General features: G+C 39.9%; 1 protein-coding gene across 3 annotated transcripts in view; it reads left to right on the forward strand.

Annotated features, from left to right (window-relative positions):
• Positions 1 to 21,694, forward strand: part of LOC121826567 (putative sperm motility kinase W) — a 91,104-nt gene that overhangs the window by 62,551 nt on the left and 6,859 nt on the right. The gene's annotated exons all lie outside the window — the stretch shown is intronic.

Here is a 21,694-nt window from a genome sequence, read left to right on the forward strand (position 1 = left end):
TTCTAGGTAGCCTCCTTGGAGTTGTGAGTAGCAGTCTAGTCATCTTTGTTTTACATTTAGTATCCTCCTATGAGTGAGTACATACCACGTTTGTCTTTCTGAGTCTGGGTGAGTGTATCTCTGGAGAGAATAGATGCATGTTGTTAAAACACAAACAATACACTTAGAGAAGTTGACATGTTGCCCCCTCCCCAAACTTAAAGGTCAATTGTCTTTACTTCCAAATAAAGCAATGAATGACAAGGCTAATTTCTAGTCATGTATGTAGCTACACAGCTCCTCTCATCAGCTGTCCTTTCTTCGTGGTCTTAGAGAGGTCGTTATCCCCTCATTTTTCACCCAGGGTAACTGTGTAGCTGTCCTGTCTACACAGTGCTTCAGAAAGATGGACAGACAAAGACTTTAATCTTGAAAGCTTTCCATAAGCTGACATTCTTCAGTTTCCTTGATAACCTGTTTCCCCACCATCTACAGAGACCAGATGTTGGCAGCTTCTCTTCTCCCATAAGGTGGAAGAGACTGAGGTAAAATGGTTGGTGGAAACACTGGATGATTCAGAAGTTCCCCATTCACACTACCCTCCAGGGCTAAGAGGAGATCTTAGGAAAAATGACAAGTTCTTGCCTGCCATTAAACTGGACAAGCACAACTGGCTTGAGAATTTGAATTGTGCCCACAGAGCTGCACTGTCTGACATGTGTTCAGGATTACCTTCTATGTGTCAACAAATGTGAATTTACCTTTATACTGCCTATCAAAAACAGTCTTCCACATATTTAAAATGTGATCCAGAATTTCAAAACTCAGCCTTTTCTCTTAAATTCAAATCAATAAAGAACATGGGTCCGCATAGTCTCCCCCCTCAGGTTCTATATACAACAATTACTCCAAAATGACTTTATTGCATGAACAGTAGACCTGGGTGTTTGCACTACCCAGTCCTAATGAAGATGTATGTATAAAGAATTCAGGACATATGAAGCCTAAAGTGTTTTATGTATATAAAATACCACTGTCCTGAATGGATTTGTTCTTCTTTGCTGTGGTTGCTGGCTCATTCATTCCTTCTCAATGTGCTTCTTCAACTGCCACAGATTCCCTTGAAGTTAAGCAAGCAAACTATTTTTCAACCAGAAGAACCCATCATCCTGAAAGTTGTGTCAAGGTGAAATCACAAATGGAGCTTGAGTTTCCAGCAAGATTTCTGCTGTTCTTCAAAGAAGCTGTGCCACCCATCATCAGAGAATCTAATTTGCCTTTGAATTAATCAGCTTAATTGCCCTTGGTGATTAGGTGTTCAGGAATTCATTGAGCATGCTCAGTGTCTGTGTTGAGTATCATGTATTGTGTGATTTACAGGAAATCATTAAGTCAATATAGAACTGAGATTTTTCTGATTCTAGGGGCCATCCCCATTTAGCTCCAGCTTGCTTTCTGCGTTCTGATTGTACTAAGCATTTCTCTGCTATCTTATCAATCATATTTTAATGAAATGGGAGGTACTGTGGTGATTCTGGTGAGAAATCTGTCTCAAATGTTGTTTTAATATTGTATAATATTACAAATAGAAATCATCTTTCCAAAAATATGTGATGTCTTCTTTTGCATCAATAAAACTGAGACACAGCATTTCTGATCATAGTCACTCATTTACACAATCAAAGAGTAGGATGCAGAAAACCAAAGTTAGGTAAGGAAAGCATCGATGATTAAGAAGGATGCATGGAAGTTGGCTCTATAAAAAAGAACTTCGCATGAATTCACTTTGTAGACCAGCTGGCCTTAACTCAGAGATTCACCTACCTCTGTCTCCAAAGAGCTGGGATCCAAGGCATGAGCCACCACCTCCCAGGCAGCTAATTTAAAGGAAAGAATTTAACTGAGGGCTTAAGTTTCAAAGACATAGTTCATTATCATCTCAATGGGGAGCATCACAACATGCAGGCAGACATGGTTCTAGAGAAGAAGCTGAGGGCTATATCCTGATCCACAGGCAGCAGGCAAAGAGACAGAGATGGCCTGGTGTGAGCTTTTGAAACTTTAAATTCCACCTCTGTTGGCACACATTCTCCACACCAAGGCCACATCTACTCCAACAAGACCACACCTCAACCTTTCCAACAGTCCAGCAACTGGGAACCAATATTCAAATATATCATTTTATGGGGGCCACTCTCATCAAAACTACAACAATATTGACAGGAGAATGACAAAAATAGTAGTCACAAACAATACTTGATGATACTAGAAAAATTCAAAGAATATAATAAAAAAGATGTGAATCAATATTAGAGCAGCCAGGAAGCTACAAATCTCAAAATACAAGTCTTGAGGATAGCTGCAGTCTAGTATAGAGCCCCATCTCTCCAGACATGCTGCAGATCACATGTTCAAACAATGCATCCAACCATGAGCTTCTTCCTGTATTAGACCCACAGAAGACACAACATTACTAGAGGGAAATCATCCATAGTTTTACAGCCTTTGGCTCTGCCAGCTTTGTTGCTTGGGAAATGAATGGAAGTATTTCAGAAAACCCTTGTGTGTTCTCCACTGCAGTCAGTATTAGTTGATCAACCTCATTCAGCCACACTGACCTCCAGGGAATCTCCCAGACAGTACCCACCCCTCTGTGTTTCAAGTGCCTTCTTGAAACCCCTTCTAGTGCTGTTAAGGCCATCCCATCTTACAGAAGACTTAAGTGCAGTTGGGTGTCATGGGGCATGGGAAGCTGATACAGGTGGACTGTGAGGACAAAGTCAGCCTAAGTTACCTAGGGAGACTTTGTTTCAAAAAAACGACAGCAAAAACTAAGTCAGGCAAAATACCAGTTTTCCTTCTTTCTTTTTACCACTAATTTTAAATTTATTCTCATGATTTTCCCAACTGATCAGGTTAGAGGAGGTAAAACTTCCAACATTCCACATAAGAAACAGATGCTGGATTTAATCTCTACCCTTAGAAAGGACACACTGAGTGTCCGTGTGAGCTCTCTGGGACTTTGTGCAAGGTATCTAAACTGGATCCCTGAATCTGTGGTGTCAGCACTCTTTCCTCCACGTGGGGTGGCTGGTTCTAGTCTCTCCAAGAATATGTGAGTCTCCCTAATTTTCACACTAGACACCAAATGTCTTCCTGGAGAAAAACTGAAGGTCTTCTTCTTTCTAGTTCCTGTTATCACACTAACTGATGAGTGTGAGTGACAGAATGATGGTATTTTGGTTTGGTTTTTATTTGTTTGTTTTCTGAGACAAGGTTTCTCTGTGTAGTCCTGGCTGACCTGGAACTAGCACTGTAAACCAGGCAGGCCTTGAACTCAGAGATCCACCAGCCTCTGCCTCCCAAGTACTAGGACTGAAAGGTGTGCACTACCACTATCTGGCTAGTTTTTGTGTTTTCATGTGTGCTGGTGCTCATTTATGTGGAGGCCAGAGGGCAACTGAAGTGTCCTCAACTGCTCTCTGCTTTATTTTTGAGACAGGACCTCTCACTGAATCAGTTTGGTCAGATTGGATGACCAGTGAGCCCTGTATGGTGATATTTTATTTGTGCTGAAATGAGATTTTATTTGTATATTAATAAATAAAGTTGCCTGGAGATCAGAGTTCATAGCCATTAAGCAGAAGTCTGGCAGTGGTAGCACACGCCCTTAATCTGATCACATGGCAGGCAGAGTCTCTGTGTGTTCAAGGACACAGCCAAGCACAGTGACACACATCTTTAATCCCAGTACCAACCATAGAGATCTGGAGATCTATATAGATAGGCATCGATGAGGAAATCATGTGGTTGGGTTTAGAGCCAATGAGAAGGTAGAATAAAAAGGCAATAAAAAGACAGACACACAGGAGAAGGTTGCTCTGAGGGGAAGGATAGCAGTGCGTGGTAAGCTAAAGGTTGTGATCACTTGGGCTATTAACTCCTCATTTGGCTCTGTGTTTCTTATTTAATAAGACCATTTAGAATTTCATCTACATTTGGTGCCCAATGTGGCACAAATTCATTAAAAACTATTGCTGGCTTCACAGGCCAGGGGTTTCAAACCCCAGAGCAGCCAGAGTTTACAGGCCCCAGGCCCAGTCAGAGCTGCACTCAACTGCAGCTGCAGCAGCTACACGCAAGCTGCAGCTGGAGTTGCTTGCAGCTGAACCACCAGTTCACATGGTCGGAGCTTAAGGATGCCAGAACTCAGGCCCAAATTGGCTCAAGTGGGAGCATGTCCATGGAGTTTGGCTTTTAGCCAAAATAATACGTGGCTACTCTTTCTTTTTTCTCTCTCTCTTTCTTTCTTTCTTTCTTTCTTTCTTTCTTTCTTTCTTTCTTTCTTTCTTTCTTTCTTTCTTTCTTTCTTCCTTCCTTCCTTCCTTCCTTCCTTCCTTCCTTCCTTTCTCTCTCTCTCTCTCTCTCTCTCTCTCTCTCTCTCTCTCTCTCTCTCTCCACAACCACACTCAGTAGCTGTTTTGAAATTCCCTCAGATTTCTACTGTTCTACACAGACTTGGTAAGTCAATTAAGACATCAGATATTTTAAAGGGTAAATCTAATTAAAAGAGAAAAATTTCTCCACATTAAAAAATGAGTAATATCTGTACAATAGAAGGAAATAGATCTTTGTTTGAAAAACATTAGGCAATCTGAAAATGGAACAATTACAAGAGAGGATTAATGTTGATGAGCTATATGTAACATTATTTATGCATATTATTAGTTTACTTATCCTTATTTTACAATTTAAAAAGATAGTCAATTTAAGTGCCAGGATAAAAGCTTTAGAAAAACCTGTTAAAATGAATTATAGAGAAATTCAGACTCAGAAGAATTTATGAGTAAAATTATTTCAGGATTGGATTATAAGGTTACAGAAAGAAAGCCTGTTTTCAAACAATCAAACTTAATTTATCCGGTAACTGTACAGCAGCTATCTGATCAAGTGAATGTAGAAACTAATTGGACTCCAGTTGAAATGTTAGATTTAAGAAGGTTTAAGGAAGCAATAGTATCTTATGGCATGCATTCCCCATTTGTAAAGCAAATGTAAAACTCCTGGTCAACTTGTAATAGGATTATCCCTCAAGACTAGAAAGAGCTGGTAAATGCTGTCCTTGAACCCAGAGCACAGCTGCAGTGGTGGGCATGTATTACTGTGATGAGGCTAAGATGATAGAAAGTCAATGGAGGGCTAGAGGTGTGGAAATCCCAGGATCAGCTTCTTGGAGAATGCCAATATGCTGAAATACAAAGAAAATGTTTATATGATAATCAAACCCTAATTCTATGTCGAATGGCAGCCATGAATGCATGGGGCAGAATTGAGGAAGCAGGAAAGAAAACTGAGTCATTCATAAAAGTTGTAAAAGGCCCAAAATAATCCTTCATGAATTTCTTACAAAGAATGTCTTCAGCAGTAAATAGAATGGCCCTGAATTCAGAAGCTAGCCAGATAATAATCGAATCTTTGGCTTTTGAGAATGCGAATGCAGCATGCAAGAGAGTAATCAGGCCGGTAAAGGCAAGATCTGCACCCTTGGAGGACTGGATTAGAGACATGATTAATGTTGAGTCTCATGGCCATGATGATATGGAGATAGGAGACACAATTTCAAGAGGTTTGAGGAATACCAGATGTTTTGGATGTGTAAAGCAAGGTCATCTGGAAAGGGACTGTAAAAAGGGCATTCCTAGAAACAATACTTCTTCAAGGAGCTGAGAAAGATTTGGCCTTGGTAGAAAAGAAAGTACATGAAGGGCACATGGATCGTATTGATCCAAAGCTGGATTACATTTTGGTTATTTTATCCTCTAGGCATTCTCCTACAGAAATTTTAATGCAGAGGGAAGATGTTATATTGGAATGGATATTTTTTACCAAATAAACAGAGTAAAAAAAATTAAAAACTTATGTGGAAAAAAATCTGTGACTTGATTTTGAAAGGAAAATTGAAACTTCATCAATTAGCAGGAATAGACCCAGCAGAAATCATCATAGGTTTAACTAAGGAGGACATTGAAAAATTATGGGCAGTAAGTGAACTTGCCAAAGAGCTTGCAGTAATTTTTGGGGAGAGTTTAACAGCTAATATCCCCAAAGCGATAGATTTGGTCTTATAAAGAGAGCTGATTGGATTTTGCATAGAATTATATGGGAAACACCCATATCTGGAGCTTGTACATTTTATACAGATGCAAACAAACAAGGAAAGGCAGGTTGCAAATCAGAAAATTTAAGTAAATGGTTCAAAGTCCTTATAATTCAGTTCAAATATTGGAACTGTATACTATTCTGTTGGTATTAATGGATTTTTTAGAAACTTTCAATATAGTAACTGACTCTCAGTATGCTGAAAGAGTGGTATTAAATATTGAGATGGCAGAATTTATCCCTCATGAATCAGAATTAACTTCACTATTTATTCAGTTACAAGATATAATCAGGAATAGGAATCATCCTTTATATATAACTCAAATCCAATCCCATATGGGTCTGCCAGGCCCTCTAGCACAAGGTAATGATGAGATTGATAAGTTATTGATAGGAAATATGTCGGAGGCCTCAAAATTTCATAAAAACATCATGTCAATAGTAAAGGTTTAAAAAAGGATTTTTCCATAACCGGGCAACAAGCCAAGGAAATTGTAAGGAAATGTCCTACTTGTTCCTTTTACAATGAGACTCCATTACTAGCAGGATGTAACCAAAAGGGTGCTCAGAGGAATGAAATCTAGCAGATGGACGTGTTTTACTTTGCAGAATTTGAAAAATTGAATTATGTACACCATACCATTGATACTTATTCAGGACTTCAGTGGGCAACTACTTTGAGTTCTGAAAAAGCTGATTCTGTAATCATGTATTTGCTAGAAGTTATGACCATCATGGGTATACCTGCACAAATCAAAACTGACAATGCTCCAGCATATGTCTCTGTTAAAATGAAACAGTTTTTTGCTTATTACAAAATAAAGCATATTACAGGTACACCACATAGTCCTACAGGCCAAATAGTTATAGAAAGCTCAAAAGGAACTCTAAAGGATATGCTAAATAAACAGAAAGGGGTAGCAACCCCCCCCCCGAGATAGACTGCCTAATGCTCTATTAACTTTGAATTTTCTCAATGCTAATGAGAAAGGAACAACAGCTGCAGAGAGACATTGGATAATAGAAAAAGCTACTGAATTAAATCAGCCTATATACTTAAGGACATGCTGACCTCAGAATGGAAACCAGGATATGTGTTATGTTGGGGACAAGGTTTTTGCTTTTGTTTCTACAGGAGAAGATAAGCTGTGGATATCATCAAAATTGATAAAGGTTCAATTTGAACAAGACAGACCTCTTAGTTAGAAGAGGTGATAGTTCATCAACCAGCATGACCATCCAATTTAAACTACCTTAAACTATTAACACATGCATTTTCATTTAATCAGATATAACTTGTCAAAAGGGAGCATCCCCAAAGTTAGTCTTAGGGAAAGGTTTTTGATAACTTGTCAAAAGGGAGCATCCCCAAAGTTAGTCTTAGGGAAAGGTTTTTGTTTTAGTCTTTTAGGGGAATGAAAGCTAAGGAATCTGAAGAACAATGGACAAATGAGACATTTGAAGAAAAAGGACAAATCATCTAGAAAAAATGTCCCAAGAAAAAGAGTAAAATGTCCTATTGGTATATCATTTATAAAATTTCATAAGTCTTCCTAAATGTTTGTTTCTGCTCTTCTCTAAAAACATTTAACACAAATGGTCTTCTTGTAGTCCCAGTTCAATTAAAAATTAAAGCTGGCTTTGGAGTTGGAGAATGGTTCTCTCCTTCTTTAAACCCAAGAATGTTGTTAAAAGGAAAATACAAACTCCCTGTATCATGTCAGAAGAAAGAACCATCTTCTGATATGGGACAGAAGAAAACAAAAAAATAAATAAAAATAAAAATAAGGGACTGTTCTATTACTACGAATCTCAATTCTTTGATTCTATTCTGATTCTTTAAACTTTTCTTAAAGTATGAATTTTATATCAAAGATATTAATGGTCATATAGAGTACTAATTCTAGAAAAAAGGCTTCAATTAGCTGCTTATACATGTCTTTGTGTTAGTCTCTATCAGTTTTCTGTAGGAAATCACCACCAGACATTAACTGAAGTTTCCAGGAAGAAGATGGGGCCCCACAACAACAATGATTCCATGCGGACAATAATAATACCACTAAGCTGACAAACATCATCTAGAGATCAGCTTTGGACTACAAACTGCTCAGAGCAATTTTGAGATGACTAGCTGAGATGATCCAGTTTTACAAACTACTTGAATAAGGACCTGAGATAAGCCCTGAACTTTGGCATAATGCAGAGACTGGACAACAAATGATATAGCTACCTTTCCTAGAATTTGACAATTAACCCAAATTTTTTCTTTTCAGAATAAAAATGCCTTTGCCCATATCCAGCAGGAAGCAATTTTAAGAACACGATATCCACATTCCCAAAGAGATGGTATGGGGCAGGTAGTTTTTTGGTCTTTCAATGGTTTTGGGGTCTGGGATAATTTTCATTGTTTAGGAGGGTTGGTTACAAGTTGTTGTTAAGGGTTAGAAAATGTGCTAAGCAACGGAGATTAGGTTTAAGGTTCTCATTTTAAAAAAAGATATATAGAAATGATGGACTAGAGGGTAGATTATTGAATCTACTCTGAAAGTAAAGAGAAGATATAGATACAATATAGATAAAAAGATAGATTATTGAATCACTTTTAAAAGTCAATTACTAGTTTTAAATACTTTACATTGGATTGGATTTTTGTATATTGTATACAAATTATATATATTGAGATTGATATTGTTAGAAAATGCTATATGTATATTTCTAATCTTGTTCAAAATATTGTACTTACACAGTTCATTTAACTATGTAATGCAATTTGCTAATTCTTAATGTTATTATTACCAACTATTAGAATATAAAGAAATGAAAGTTAGTAGTTAGAAATTACAGTTAAACTGGTAGTCATATTAGGTATGATTTCAATGTCAAGCAGGTATATTTTAGATTGACAGGTCATCTTCAAACCTTTCAGAGATCTATAGAATAGAGCATTTAAAATGTTTTAATAACTTAGAATTTTTTTCTTTTTTTATGACATTGAGACATGTCAGCTCCTTGCAGCACCAATACTCCAGAGAAGACATGGGCATTTAAGAAACTGCATATGGAGTTAACTTTCATTATGGTAAAAGTGAGCCACTGGACAACAAAGTGTCCTCTAATTGACTGCTGACAAACAGGAAAAAATGGACAGAACATGAAAAAAAGGACTACTGATTCTTGCCAAGGCAAGTGTGGTTGTGGCTTTAACAATAGTCATCTTCTGAGGCTAGGACAATATGGCACCATTCCTGAAGTGGCCTTTGCAATCCGGAAAAGGTACAGTGTCCCTTTCTTCAAAGACAGCTAAACTCTAAACTAACAGTGGACCAATGGCTTCTGATGTGCAGTGGAACAGCAGCTGAAACAGTTATTCTTGAAAGAGTAACTAAGCTGTCAGAGTCTAACCTCTTAATGGTAGACTGGCATTTAATAAAAGAAATGAAGCCACTCACAAGCCGAGAAGAATGGACAGCTGAATTTAAAAAAAAATCAACAATTTCCAAAATTTAAAATCCTGAATCATGACATGACACTAATGGAATTCAGGTGTTTCTGGTACATGGACTATTCTCATGAAGTGTGAGGTCAAACTGTACGCCTTGTGTACATCCTAATTCACAAATGAGTCTGTTGGATATGCTAAGCCTATAAGCTGAAGATGATGCCCCAATGTTGTGGAGAAACCTTGGGTGACTGTCTAGGCAGCTGGCTGTTTCTGTCAACTCACATTTTTTTTTTGGAAGCCGATTGCTTGTACTTCCTGGTTTTTTAAGGTAATATTATTTCTTTCTTGGGTCTCTGAGGGAGTTGAAGATTAGATACTTATAGTTACAGTTATAGTTAAGGATTAGATACTTATAGTTTTCTTTGTTAAAAATTTGAGAGAAGGAACTCACTAAAGAGGTGTAAGTGTATAAATTTGAAAGACATTATAAGATAGTTCTGTCAGTTATATAAGTTAGGATAGAAAGTGAATCAGGTACATTTTGGGCTTTCCAAAATAACATAGATAAGGGAATATTTTCTCTGAGTCTATCAAATGCAAATGGACTAGACATTGTTTAGGTATTTATTGCTTGTATATATTGTATATAGTTATTGTACTTATTGTATATAGTTTTTCTTATATTAGTTATAACTTTTTTCCTTTTTTCTTTTTATTTGAATAGAAAAGGGGAAATATGGTGATATTTGTGCTGAAATATGATTTTATTTGTATGTTAATAAATAAAGTTGCCTGGAGATCAGAGGTCAAAGCAAGCCATAAACAGAGTCAGGCGGTGGTTGTACACACCCTTAATCTGATCACATGGCAGGCAGAGTCTCAGTGTGGTCAAGAACACAGCCAAACATGGTAACAGGAGCCTTTAATCTCAGTACCAACCATAGAGACCTGGAGGTCTGTATAGACAGGCAATGATGAGGAAGTCATGTGGCTGGGCTTAGAGCCAATGAGAAGGCAGAACAGGAAAGCAATAAAAGTGCAGGCTAGGCAGGAAGAGCTTGCTTTCTCTGGGGAAGCTACTGCTGGTCATAAGTTAAGGCTAGTTGAGGCTTTGCTCTGATTTCTTTGGCTATTTCCTCTATATCTGCCTCTGTGTTTCTTATTTACTAAGACTGTTTAGAATTTTGTCTGCACTTATAGCCTAACCAAACTGACAAAAATCTCAGAACCTGCTAGGAATATAACCCTATATTAAAAAGACCCACATATGACTAGAACATCATGTCCTCCTCAGTATCACCTCCCCTCAAGCAAAGTTTCAATTACACATTCATAGCTAGGTATCACTTAATGCTAGGTACCTTAAAGTCAACCACCAATGTTACAGGTACACAAAGAGATGGTGTTAGGGCATTCTAACTGCCCCCTGCCTTACAATCAAAGCATTTTCTCTCTCTCTCTCTCTCTCTCTCTCTCTCTCTCTCTCTCTCTCTCTCTCTCTGTGTGTGTGTATGTGTGTGTCTTTCTCTGTCTCTATCTCTCCCATGCTCTCTGTCTCTTATACACACACAAATACATACAAACAACTATGTATCTGTCTGTTACTTCTAGACATTTCCTCCCCACAGCAAAAGTCCCACATACACACACAGGGCTAGGTTTCTACTCCTGCTAGGTACAATCTCCCTAGGAAGATCTCAGAAGAACCGCTAAGAGGACATGTTATCTAGCTGTGGAAGAGGAGTATAAAAGCTAGATGTCAGGTACTTTTGGTATCCCCTCCCCTCTCTGTACCTCCATGTTTTATATTCATTTCAGAAATTTGGGAGCCAGAAACAGTTGATGGAGATAACCTCTGACATTTCTCTTTCTGGATCTGGGTTCTCTCACTCAATATCATCTTTTCCACATCCATCCATTTACACAGAAAGATGACTTAAAAACAAAGAGGATTATTGTGCTGAGTGTCTGAAACTAGGCCTGTGATTTTGCAATTGCATGCAGTTTACATGACTCATTTCTTTATTAATGTGGGGCTAATGTGGGAGCTCCAGGCCCAATGTGGGTGCCTCCACCCCTGTGTATTGGTCCCTAATTGTGTAAGAAAGTAAACTGAAGTAGCTGTGAAGAGCAAGTCAGGAAAGAGCTGTCGTCTGAATCTGCTAGAGATCCTAGAAAACTTCCCTAATGATGGACATTGAACAGTACATGGGGACCAAATAAACTCTTTCAATCACATTGAGTTATGTCAGGATGTGTCTATTAATAATACAATGTATACTAGAACAGTATCGCATGACTGGCCTTAATTTGTAATCCTCCAAACTTCACCTACTGACTGCTGGCTTTAAGAATGTAATATAAACCAGTATGAACAAATGGAAGTGTAAAGTTGACTAGATCTCAGGGAGAAAACAAGTCAAGGACCAGTACAATACAATTCCATGAGGTCAGATTATTTCAATGAAGTTAATCATCAAATACATCTCAAGCATACAGATTGGAGAAATACTGCTGAATGAGGGTGACACAAGAAATAGTGCCTAATGATATATACAGAGACAGGGAAGGAATCTGAGTGTATTTTTAGTATGATAAGTACCAATCAGAGGGTATAAACAGAGGAGTGAAATCATATGACTTGAGATAGTGAATCATGGGACATATAAGCAGCAACAGTGGTTGCAGGAAGGTCAGTTTAGGAGGCTGGCAAAAGTGTGAAAACATCATGGCTTGTTCACTCTCTGGAACCAATGTTGGTGAATATACCCACTGCACTCTGTGGAACATGGCTAATGAGGTCAGAATATATGTTAGCACATTGTGACCAACATATACAACCATTGTAATACACATAACCTGGCTCATGAGATCAGAGCATGTGGGATATTCTGAATCCTGCCCCAGCAGACATCTCATCTCAATTCCTGTATTCTGGTTGGTGAGGTCAGAAGGGATACATTTCTAGATCATCCAGCATCAGGAAGTTATCCCACCTACAAACCGGCACTGTGTGTCTCCACACTTGAGCTCAAGCAGAACACAGATGAGCCTAGCACAGCCACACTAGGAACACCAAGCATCAATCTAAACATTCCCCAACACAAAGGAAACAGAAGCACTCAAGTAACAAACTAAATCCAGATGAGCCCATGACAAATGCAGAAGTAACATGAAAAACCCAGGACAACATTATTGTGGCTGCATCTTGAGACCCCTGAGCAAGACCACCATAGAGCCGATATCCGATGCAAAACACACAGGGGTTTATTGATAGCAAGCAAGCCCGGGCTTGGTCCATGTCCAACACTTGACACAGTGGGTGGAGGAGGACGGCCCTGAACTCTCAGGGTGAGGGGTTTTTAATGGAAAAACCACAAGCAGGGTGGCACAAGCCTTGGCATCATATGATTAGGTGAGGGTGTGTAACCTTTGGATTTACTGGTTGGGGGTTACAGTTATCATCTTTGGGGGGGCAGGCCTGGACAAGTCCCAGGCTTTGTCCTTGAGCTGCCATGGGGGTTGGCTTGCCTAGCATGTACTGACTGTGAGGACTGACTCAGTGGGCCAGACTCTGTCCTTGAGATGCTATGGAGGGTGTCTGGCCTCACATGTTCAGATAGACCCATGTACGTATCTCTTAGCTGGTGAGGGGTCCCAGACAGTAAACAACTGGCTGGACCTTGAGTGGTCAGAGTACTTACAGAAAGGGAGCTACTGTAAGGACTATGTCATAGCCCTCCCAGAAACTGCTTGCTCAAGTCTCAGGAAACTGAAATTGAGGCCTGATCTCTGCGAGAAGACTGACAGCCTGTTACGGCATCTGCTTGGTCCTTTCAACATAACTCCTCCCAAAATGATCAATCCCAAAGTAGTGGCCAACAATAAGAGAGACTTCACCCAAATTCAAGGTCGGGTAACAAGGAAAGCCCAATGGCAGATGCATGGATCTCCCTGGGAAAGGGAAAAAAAGAGATCTCCTGGGTGAACTGGGGGCAAGTGAGGATGGGAGCATGAGGGTTTGGGTTGGGAGGTGCATGAAGGGGCACTCTACTGAAAGAGATGACTGGAACAGGGGAGCATAATGGGGTCAGGTAGAACATGATGCAAAGGGAACTCCCTGAAATCTATGAGGATGATGCCAACTAAGATGTCTAGTGATATCAGATACACAGCCTGAACTGGCCATCTCCTGTGATCAGACTGTTGACTACCTCATTTGTCATCAGAGAGTCTTCATCCAGTAACTGATGGAAATAGATGCAGAGACCCACAACAAAACATTAATCCTCTTTGGGTTCAGGGAATTCTGCTGAAGAGAGGGAGGAAGGATTGTGGGTTCAGTGGGGTCAAGAACATTCCAAGATAACAGAAAACAACTAACCTGGCTCATATGAACTCTGTCTGAACCAATAACCAGAGAGCCTACATGAGACTGACTAGGCCCTCTACATATATCTGACAGCTGTGTAGCTTGGTCTACTTGTGGAACTCCCAACAATGGTAACAGGTGCTGTCCCTTGGGCTTTGGCTGGCTCTTGGAAACCTATTTGTGAGTCCCTGCTGTGCAGTGCTCTGTTTCCCAACATGTACTGCTCAGTATAATCCCAATTGGACAAGTCCTGACTCACAGAAGGATAGAGAACACTGAGATGAGGTCCTTAGATGGACAAGAAAACATGGCTATTACTCTGGGAATATATTGGTGTCATTGGGCAGATACTGTTGTGGGCTGTGGGATGTGAGCACTTTTGAAGATCTGGCAGATCCAGTGCTGGGTGGTGATTAGGATAACCCACATGGCAGGGACCATGTCAAGGAAGGACTGATGCTCCATTAGTGGAAGCAAACTGCCCATGAGTAACGTCCCCGATGGGTAAGGTTTGTTATTATGCATGTCTTTCCTGATCTCACCCAGCAGTTTACTCCCCAGCTTGTCCATTGCTGGGACCCCAGGAAAGTTAAAGCACTCCTAGAGCGGTGGGCTATGGAGACCACCTGGTGAGACTTAAAGAGGACAGCTCCACAGAGATGCCAACCCCAGTAAAGCAATGTGGAATGCCATGACCATTGACCCTCAGCCATGTCTTGGCCACAGCATACCTCCCTTCCCACCTTGGGTTTGAATTATACTGCATAGACATTCAGTGTCAAATGTTAATGACCAAGATTTCATATAGAAAACAACAACCAAATGATGTTGATCCTCCATGGACTGTAAGAATGAAGTTAAAGACCAAGGCCAAGGGCAAGTGGCATGGCACTCATGACTATGGGATCTGTTCATTGATGGTTCATAGCCCACCAGAAAGAAACAGATGGAATCCATACCATGAGAACTCTTTGGGAATGAAAGATCAGCAGAGTGGGGAGATTGATTGGAAGACAGTGTCTTCTGTAACATAGAAACTATAGGTATTTCATTCTGGAAGCAACTACATATTTTGAGATTGGAGTCAATTTTGGAATACGCTCGTTGAAGGAGGACACACACTTTTAAACATGGTCAGTTCAAGCTCATGTATCCCATGCTTTTTAGTGTAAATGAGAGAAGGCTGGGGGAGAGAAAGAACCACAGATTGACTGTATCAGTCATGGCACCTAAAATGTAATTTGACATTGCCTGACTAGAGACACATGTTTTTTGTTTTTTGTTTTTCGTTTTTTTTTTTTTTTTTTGGGTTTTTTGAGACAGGGTTTCTCTTGTGTAGCTTTGTGCCTTTCCTGGAACTCATTTGGTAGCCCAGGTTGGCCTCGAACTCACAGAGATCCGCCTGCCTCTGCCTCCCGAGTGCTGGGATTAAAGGCGTGCACCACCACCTCCCGGCTGAGACACATGCTTAAGATCACACTAACTACTTGGAGAAGACAAGGATATGTCCGAAGAATATTGAGATTACAAATGCCATATAACGAACTGGACAACTCTGCTGATGTCCACGCCATTATTTCCTCCCATTGGGTTGATTTGTGTTTCTATAAATCTGAAGTTAAATAAACCCTGCCTCCTGTAAGTAGATCTTTGCCAACTATTAGACCACACAAGAGAAAAATTAGTAGTTGAGTGGCTGGAAACAAGAATGTGAGAGAAAAAAAAATCACTATAGCTTTTTGCCAAGCCTTGATTGGACCATTGCATGTGACATCACATGGAGTCCAAGTGATGTAAGCTAGATATCAGCCAATAAAAGGGCGCCACCTAGGGCTGGGTTTTGTCTTTGTACTTCAAAGAAGCAGTCGGTTGATGGGAGAGCAGTTGGATTCAGTTGTTTCTCCTGGATTTGGACTTTTCAAAGCCTGTCAGATCTCGACTTAGTGAGTATATTCCCCAGGTTTTCAGTTTAGGCTTTTGTCATTTGTTATCTATTCATTGCTTTATTTACATCTTTGGTTTGGGTTTTGATTTTTGCCTGTAAATGCCTTTTCCTCATTTCACCTCATTTTCCTTTTATCAATTTCTTTCTTTGTCATTTTTGCCTTTGTTCTTGTGTAATTCACACATATGGTAGTATATATTATCTCTATAGCATGAGGAATTTGATCATGACTTCCCATATCTGACTATTTTGCATTTTGATCATATTTACATGCTCTATTTCACTTACCCACACATTGAATGTGACAAGTACATTGAAATGATCTAAGGTTCTTTCCTCTGTTTGTTCGGGATCCCTAGGAAACAAAATGTGACAGTTGTGTTTGTGGAACTGGAATATTTGAAGTAACACTTTCTCTAGTTCCAAAAGTTTTCCTGAAAAAGGCATTTCATTCCTTTGATGTCCTATTATAGGACTTACCTCAATGTTGTGTGTATGTTCTGCTTTGTGTCAATCTGTATGTGTGGACGAATCCTAATGTTCCTAGGTTAAGGAATTCTGAAAATGAAGTATGTTGTTGTTGTTGTTGTTGTTGTTGTTGTTGTTGTTGTTGTTGTTGTTGTTCTTCTTCTTCTTCTTCTTCTTCTTCTTCTTCTTCTTCTTCTTCTTCTTCTCCTTCTTCTTCTTTTCATTTTTTTCAAGACTGGGTTTCTCTGTGTCATTTTGGTGCATGTCCTGATCTTGCTCTGTAGACCAGGCTTGAACTTACGTAGATCCGCCTGCCTCTTCCTCCTGAATGCTGGGATTAAAGGCATGTTACAACACTGCCTGGCAAAGTATGGTCTTCTTAATGTGCTGTTGAATTTGGTGTGAGCTATCTCTCATTAAGGACTTTCTAATTTATGTTAGTCAAAGATATTGCCTGATATTGGCTTGTTTTTACCTTTTACTTACTTGGTTTGAGAATAAGGGTAATGCATCTTTTATGAGAAAAATTTGAAAATGTTCTTTCCCTCAGACTTATAGGGTACTGAAATATCTGGAGAACATTGCTGTTAGATGTTGAGATGATTGAATTCATCAGTGAATTGTCCTGGTCACTGTATGAGTCTTTCTTGATACTCAATTCTTTCAGAGTGTTTTATCTAGTTTTATTTCCCAGACTTTAATTTTCCCTTTGACTTATTATTTCCCTCCTTCTTGGATGTATTTTCTATTTTTTATCAGGGGAGGGAGGGAATGGTCAGAGCTTACAGAAGGACAGTGATGCATGGACAGATCTTCCTTTCAGACAAAAGGTCATTAGTAAAGATGGTCTGGACACTCTGTGGGTGTCTGAAGGAGTTTTATTCCCACCAGACAAAGTGTGTCTCCATTAACTTCATGGTGTCTGAGGGGAAAGGAGTTGCTTCAACATCAAGAAGCAGGCTTGGTTAATATGAGACCTATGCTACATGACACAGGATGGGATCTGGAATTTAGGCTACTTGAAGAGTTCATTGATTATATTCACAGGGTGGATGGGAGAGATATGTTCAATGTGTGACTGTGTGACAACAATGAATCTGTCTTGGCTTCTGGGAAAGTAACAGGAGTGGGGTTGGGAAGGATAGCAGCCCTCTCTGCTAAGGGAATTTCCTTGGGAACAAGAACGTGAATGGAAAAAAATTAATAATTTAACAGAAAATAATTTTAAAAAATCACTGTGGTTTTTTTCGAGCCTTGATTGGTCCATTGCATGTGACATCACACGGAATCCTTGTGAGGTATGCTAGATACTAGCCAATGAAAAGGCACTGCCTGTGGCTGAGTTTTGTTTGTACTTCGGAGAATCGGTTGGTTGATGGGAGAGCAGTTGGACTCAGTTATTTCCCCCATATACTTGACCTTTTCCCTGACCTGTTGGATCTGGACATAGTGAGTTTGATTCCCAAGTTCTCAGTTTGGCCTTTTGGCAATTGACTATTACTTTTTTCTTTCTTCTTTCTTTCTTTCTTTCTTTCTTTCTTTCTTTCTTTCTTTCTTTCTTTCTTTCTTTCTTTCTTTCTTTCTCTCTCTCTCTCTCTCTCTCTCTCTCTCTCTCTCTCTCTCTTTCTTTCTTTCTTTCTGTTTTTCAAGACAAAGGTGTAGCTTTGTGCCTCTCCTGCGTCTCGCTCTGTAGACCAGGCTGACCTCAAACTCACAAAGATCCGCCTGCTTCTGCCTCCTGAGTGCTGGGATTAAAGGCGTGCGCTACCACTGCCCAGCATTTCTTTATTTACATTATTGGTTTTGGTAGTAATTTTTCCCTGTAATTCCTTTTTATTCATTTCAACTGATTTTCCTTTTATTAACTCCTTTTTTGTCATTTTTGGCTGTGTTCTTGTGTATTTTACAAATTTAATGTTATGTAGTAAATGCGTAGGATGAGGAATTTGATCATGACTGATATCTGGCTGTACTCTACTTTGATCATATTTATCTGCTATACTTCACTTCCCGGCCCATTAAATTGGACAATTACTTCCTATTATACAAAGGCTATGCCTCTGCCTGCTCATGACCTGGAGTGAACAAAATGTGACACTTGTGTTTGTGGAACTGGCATGTTTGTAGTAACACTTTCACTAATTCCAAGTTTTTCCTGAATTAGGCATTCTATTCCACTGATGTCTGATTTAGGACTTACCTCAGTGTTGTGTGTATGCTGTGCTCTTTGGCTGTTGATGAATCTTGAATGTTCCCGGTTAAAGACGTCTTGAGCATACAGTCTGGTCTTATTAACGTGGTGTTGAATTTGATGTGACCTATCAATTACCCTCATTCAGGTTTTTCTAATCTGTCAGTCAAGGATATTGCCTGATACTACGATAATTTTGAAACGTCTTATATAGTTTGGAAATTAGGGGAATAACTCTTTTATGAAATGTGCTTGAAACTGTGCCTTTCCTCAGTTTATGAACTACTAAAATACTTGTCGGTCATTGTTGCTAGTTGTAGAGATTGGAAAGTTGATTTCCAGTTGATTTCCTGGGATTTAGATTTCCTGTGTCATATTTATATTTATGTTTTTTCAGTTTTTCTTTATATTTCATCTTTTTCATACAGTACATCCTGACTGCATCTTCCCCTCCTTCCGCTCCTCCCAGTTGCCCCTCAGCTCCTCTCTCCACCAGATCCACTGCTCCTCTGTTTCCCTTGAGAAAAGAGCAGGCTCCAATGGATAGCAACTGAACATGGAATAACAAGATGCAATAAGATTATATTAATTTTTTTTTGTTTTAGTGATAATTTGTACTTATTTTATCAATTTCCTCAATAAATGTTACCCAATTTTCATTTTTGAAAATTCAGCCTTTTATTTCCCTTTGGTTTCTTTTCTCTTTTATAGAAAACATTTTTAAATTTACTGGACTAAATAAATATATAAAGCACATAATGTGTATTATAGGTAACATATATGTATAATATAATATTTATAACTGTGTTATAATATTATATTATAACTATATTATAATAGATGCTGAGTATATTATGTATAATTCTACTAGTTTAGAGTTTGAATTCATTGAACTATTTTACATGATCTTGATCAACTTTGTTAAGGGTTTGCATTGTGGCACATCCTTGAAAAGAAGCAGCTCATTCTTTCAGGGATCTCAGGATTTTCTTTTGCATGCCAACTTTACTTATACCAACACTGATCTTTCTTATGATTCCTCATCCACTGCCTTGGGTTTAGGTTCTTCTAGTATTTTTGTATCCTTGAAGAGCATCATTAGATTGTTTGGGATATCTCAATTTCATAACAGAGAATCCAAATCTATATCCTCCCCTTCTAAAACTGCATTAATCTTTTTCTTTTAGCATTGTGTGGGTCTGTGATTACCCACAAGATAAAGTGGTTGGAATTGAGCAGAACACCATGGCCAACCACATGGAAGAGGACTATCTTGAAAAGGATTTCAGGATGTTAACATCTCTAGGTTGTGGTTCATTCGGGGAGGTGAAGCTGGCCTGCCACCTTCCCACACATACACGAGTGGCTGTCAAGGTCCTTGAGAAAAACACCAACAGTGTGGCTGACATCAGTACTGAAGTGAACATCCTTCAGTCTTTAGAACACAGGAACATCGTTCGATTTTTTGACATGATCGATACACTGTCAACCACTTATCTGATTATGGAGTATGTGGCAGGAGAAGATCTGGAGAGCTGCCTCGGGGCTCTGGGCTGTTTTAAGGAGGAGGAGGCTAGAGTGATTTTCCGGCAGGTGGTGTCAGCAGTTCACTTCCTCCACCAGAGACACATCGCACACCGTGATATCAAATTAGAAAACATCCTAGTCGATGCAGCAGGAAATGCAAAGCTTTGTGACTTTGGTATGGCAATTGAAATCACAGAGGGGCAGATGTTGGAGGAGATCTGTGGCTCCTTGCTCTATTGGGCCCCAGAGATCTTGGCAAGAAAGCCCTATGATGGACGGGCAGGTGATATGTGGAGCTTGGGTATTGTTCTATATGTCTTAGTCACAGGGCACTTTCCATACATGGAAGAAACCCTTGAAGGTATGCACAGGGTCATCACCACCACAATGTGTCCCATTCCTTACCATCTGTCAAAACCCTGTCACATCATCATTGCCCGACTACTCATGGTCCCTATCTGGTACCGATTCACAATCTGTCAGCTTGTGGAACGACCATGGCTAGGCCCCATTCAAGAACATGTACTGCCTGCCACCAAAGAAATCCTGCCTAGGGTCGTGGAGACCATGTGCACCATCGGCTATACGTGTGAGGAGATTGTTTCATCCCTAACTCACAGGCGAGAAGATAATCATGTAACAGCTACTTGCAACATTCTCAAATATCAGCTGAGTGGTGGGGACAGCCATCAGCAAGATCAGATGCCCTGGCTAACTAGCAGCCCTCCAGGTCCTGTTTGCCTCCCTCTCCCCTTGACCAGGAGAGCCAGTGAACCAGCATTTACAACCGGTACACAAGCTGGGAAGAGCCACGTTAAGGTGGAGGGTGTGGAAGAAAGAGGTAAAGGATGTAGAAGCTACACCATGCCTCACAGCCTCTCCTTTCTGGAGGCGATGCCCGGTTCAGACAACACAGTCCCAGAAAGAGATGCTCTTGTGGTTGATGTCATCAACACTGCTACAGAGGATACTGAAGTCAAGAGGAATTCTGTTGACCCCCTGCCTGGCAATCTCTCCTCTCCTGAATCAGTCTTGGAGGATACACCCACGGGATTTCTGAACCTGGGCTTCTGTGAAGAAGATTCATCCCAGGGGTCAGACATTCCCAGTGACCAGCCCCAGGTGGCACCCATGACATCTAGATCCAGGCCACTCAGGATCTGGAAACTGGTGAGGAAGCAAATTTCCCATGCACTGAGAGCACTCTGCAGCAGCTGCTGCTGCTGCTGCCTGCCCACCCCAAGGTGAGCCCTGAACCCTTGCATCAGGGGTTCAAGGAAAAGAGGGGACAGTGGAGACCTACATGGAGAACAGTTAGATGTGCCACATAGATGATCTCCTACATTGTATTTTCAATATACTATTTCAATATCCATTTTAAATGAAAAGTTGTACCCACTCAGAGGGCCCAGAATTTCAGATATGTGGTACATTAGATGTCAAATTCACAGCTTCCTGTTCATGTACAGCCCTAGAAGGCTGAGGCAAAAGCAGGTAGCATAGCATGGGGACCACAGCATGGGAAGGGAGGAGAGTTTGGCTAAATGGAACAAAGGTTCAGAATGGAGGAATCAGGGGAGGAATATGGCACAGAACTTTTATCTGCCAGTC

Source organism: Peromyscus maniculatus, chromosome 23 (genome assembly GCF_049852395.1).
Source record: "Peromyscus maniculatus bairdii isolate BWxNUB_F1_BW_parent chromosome 23, HU_Pman_BW_mat_3.1, whole genome shotgun sequence".
Classification (NCBI taxonomy): Eukaryota; Metazoa; Chordata; class Mammalia; order Rodentia; family Cricetidae; genus Peromyscus; species Peromyscus maniculatus.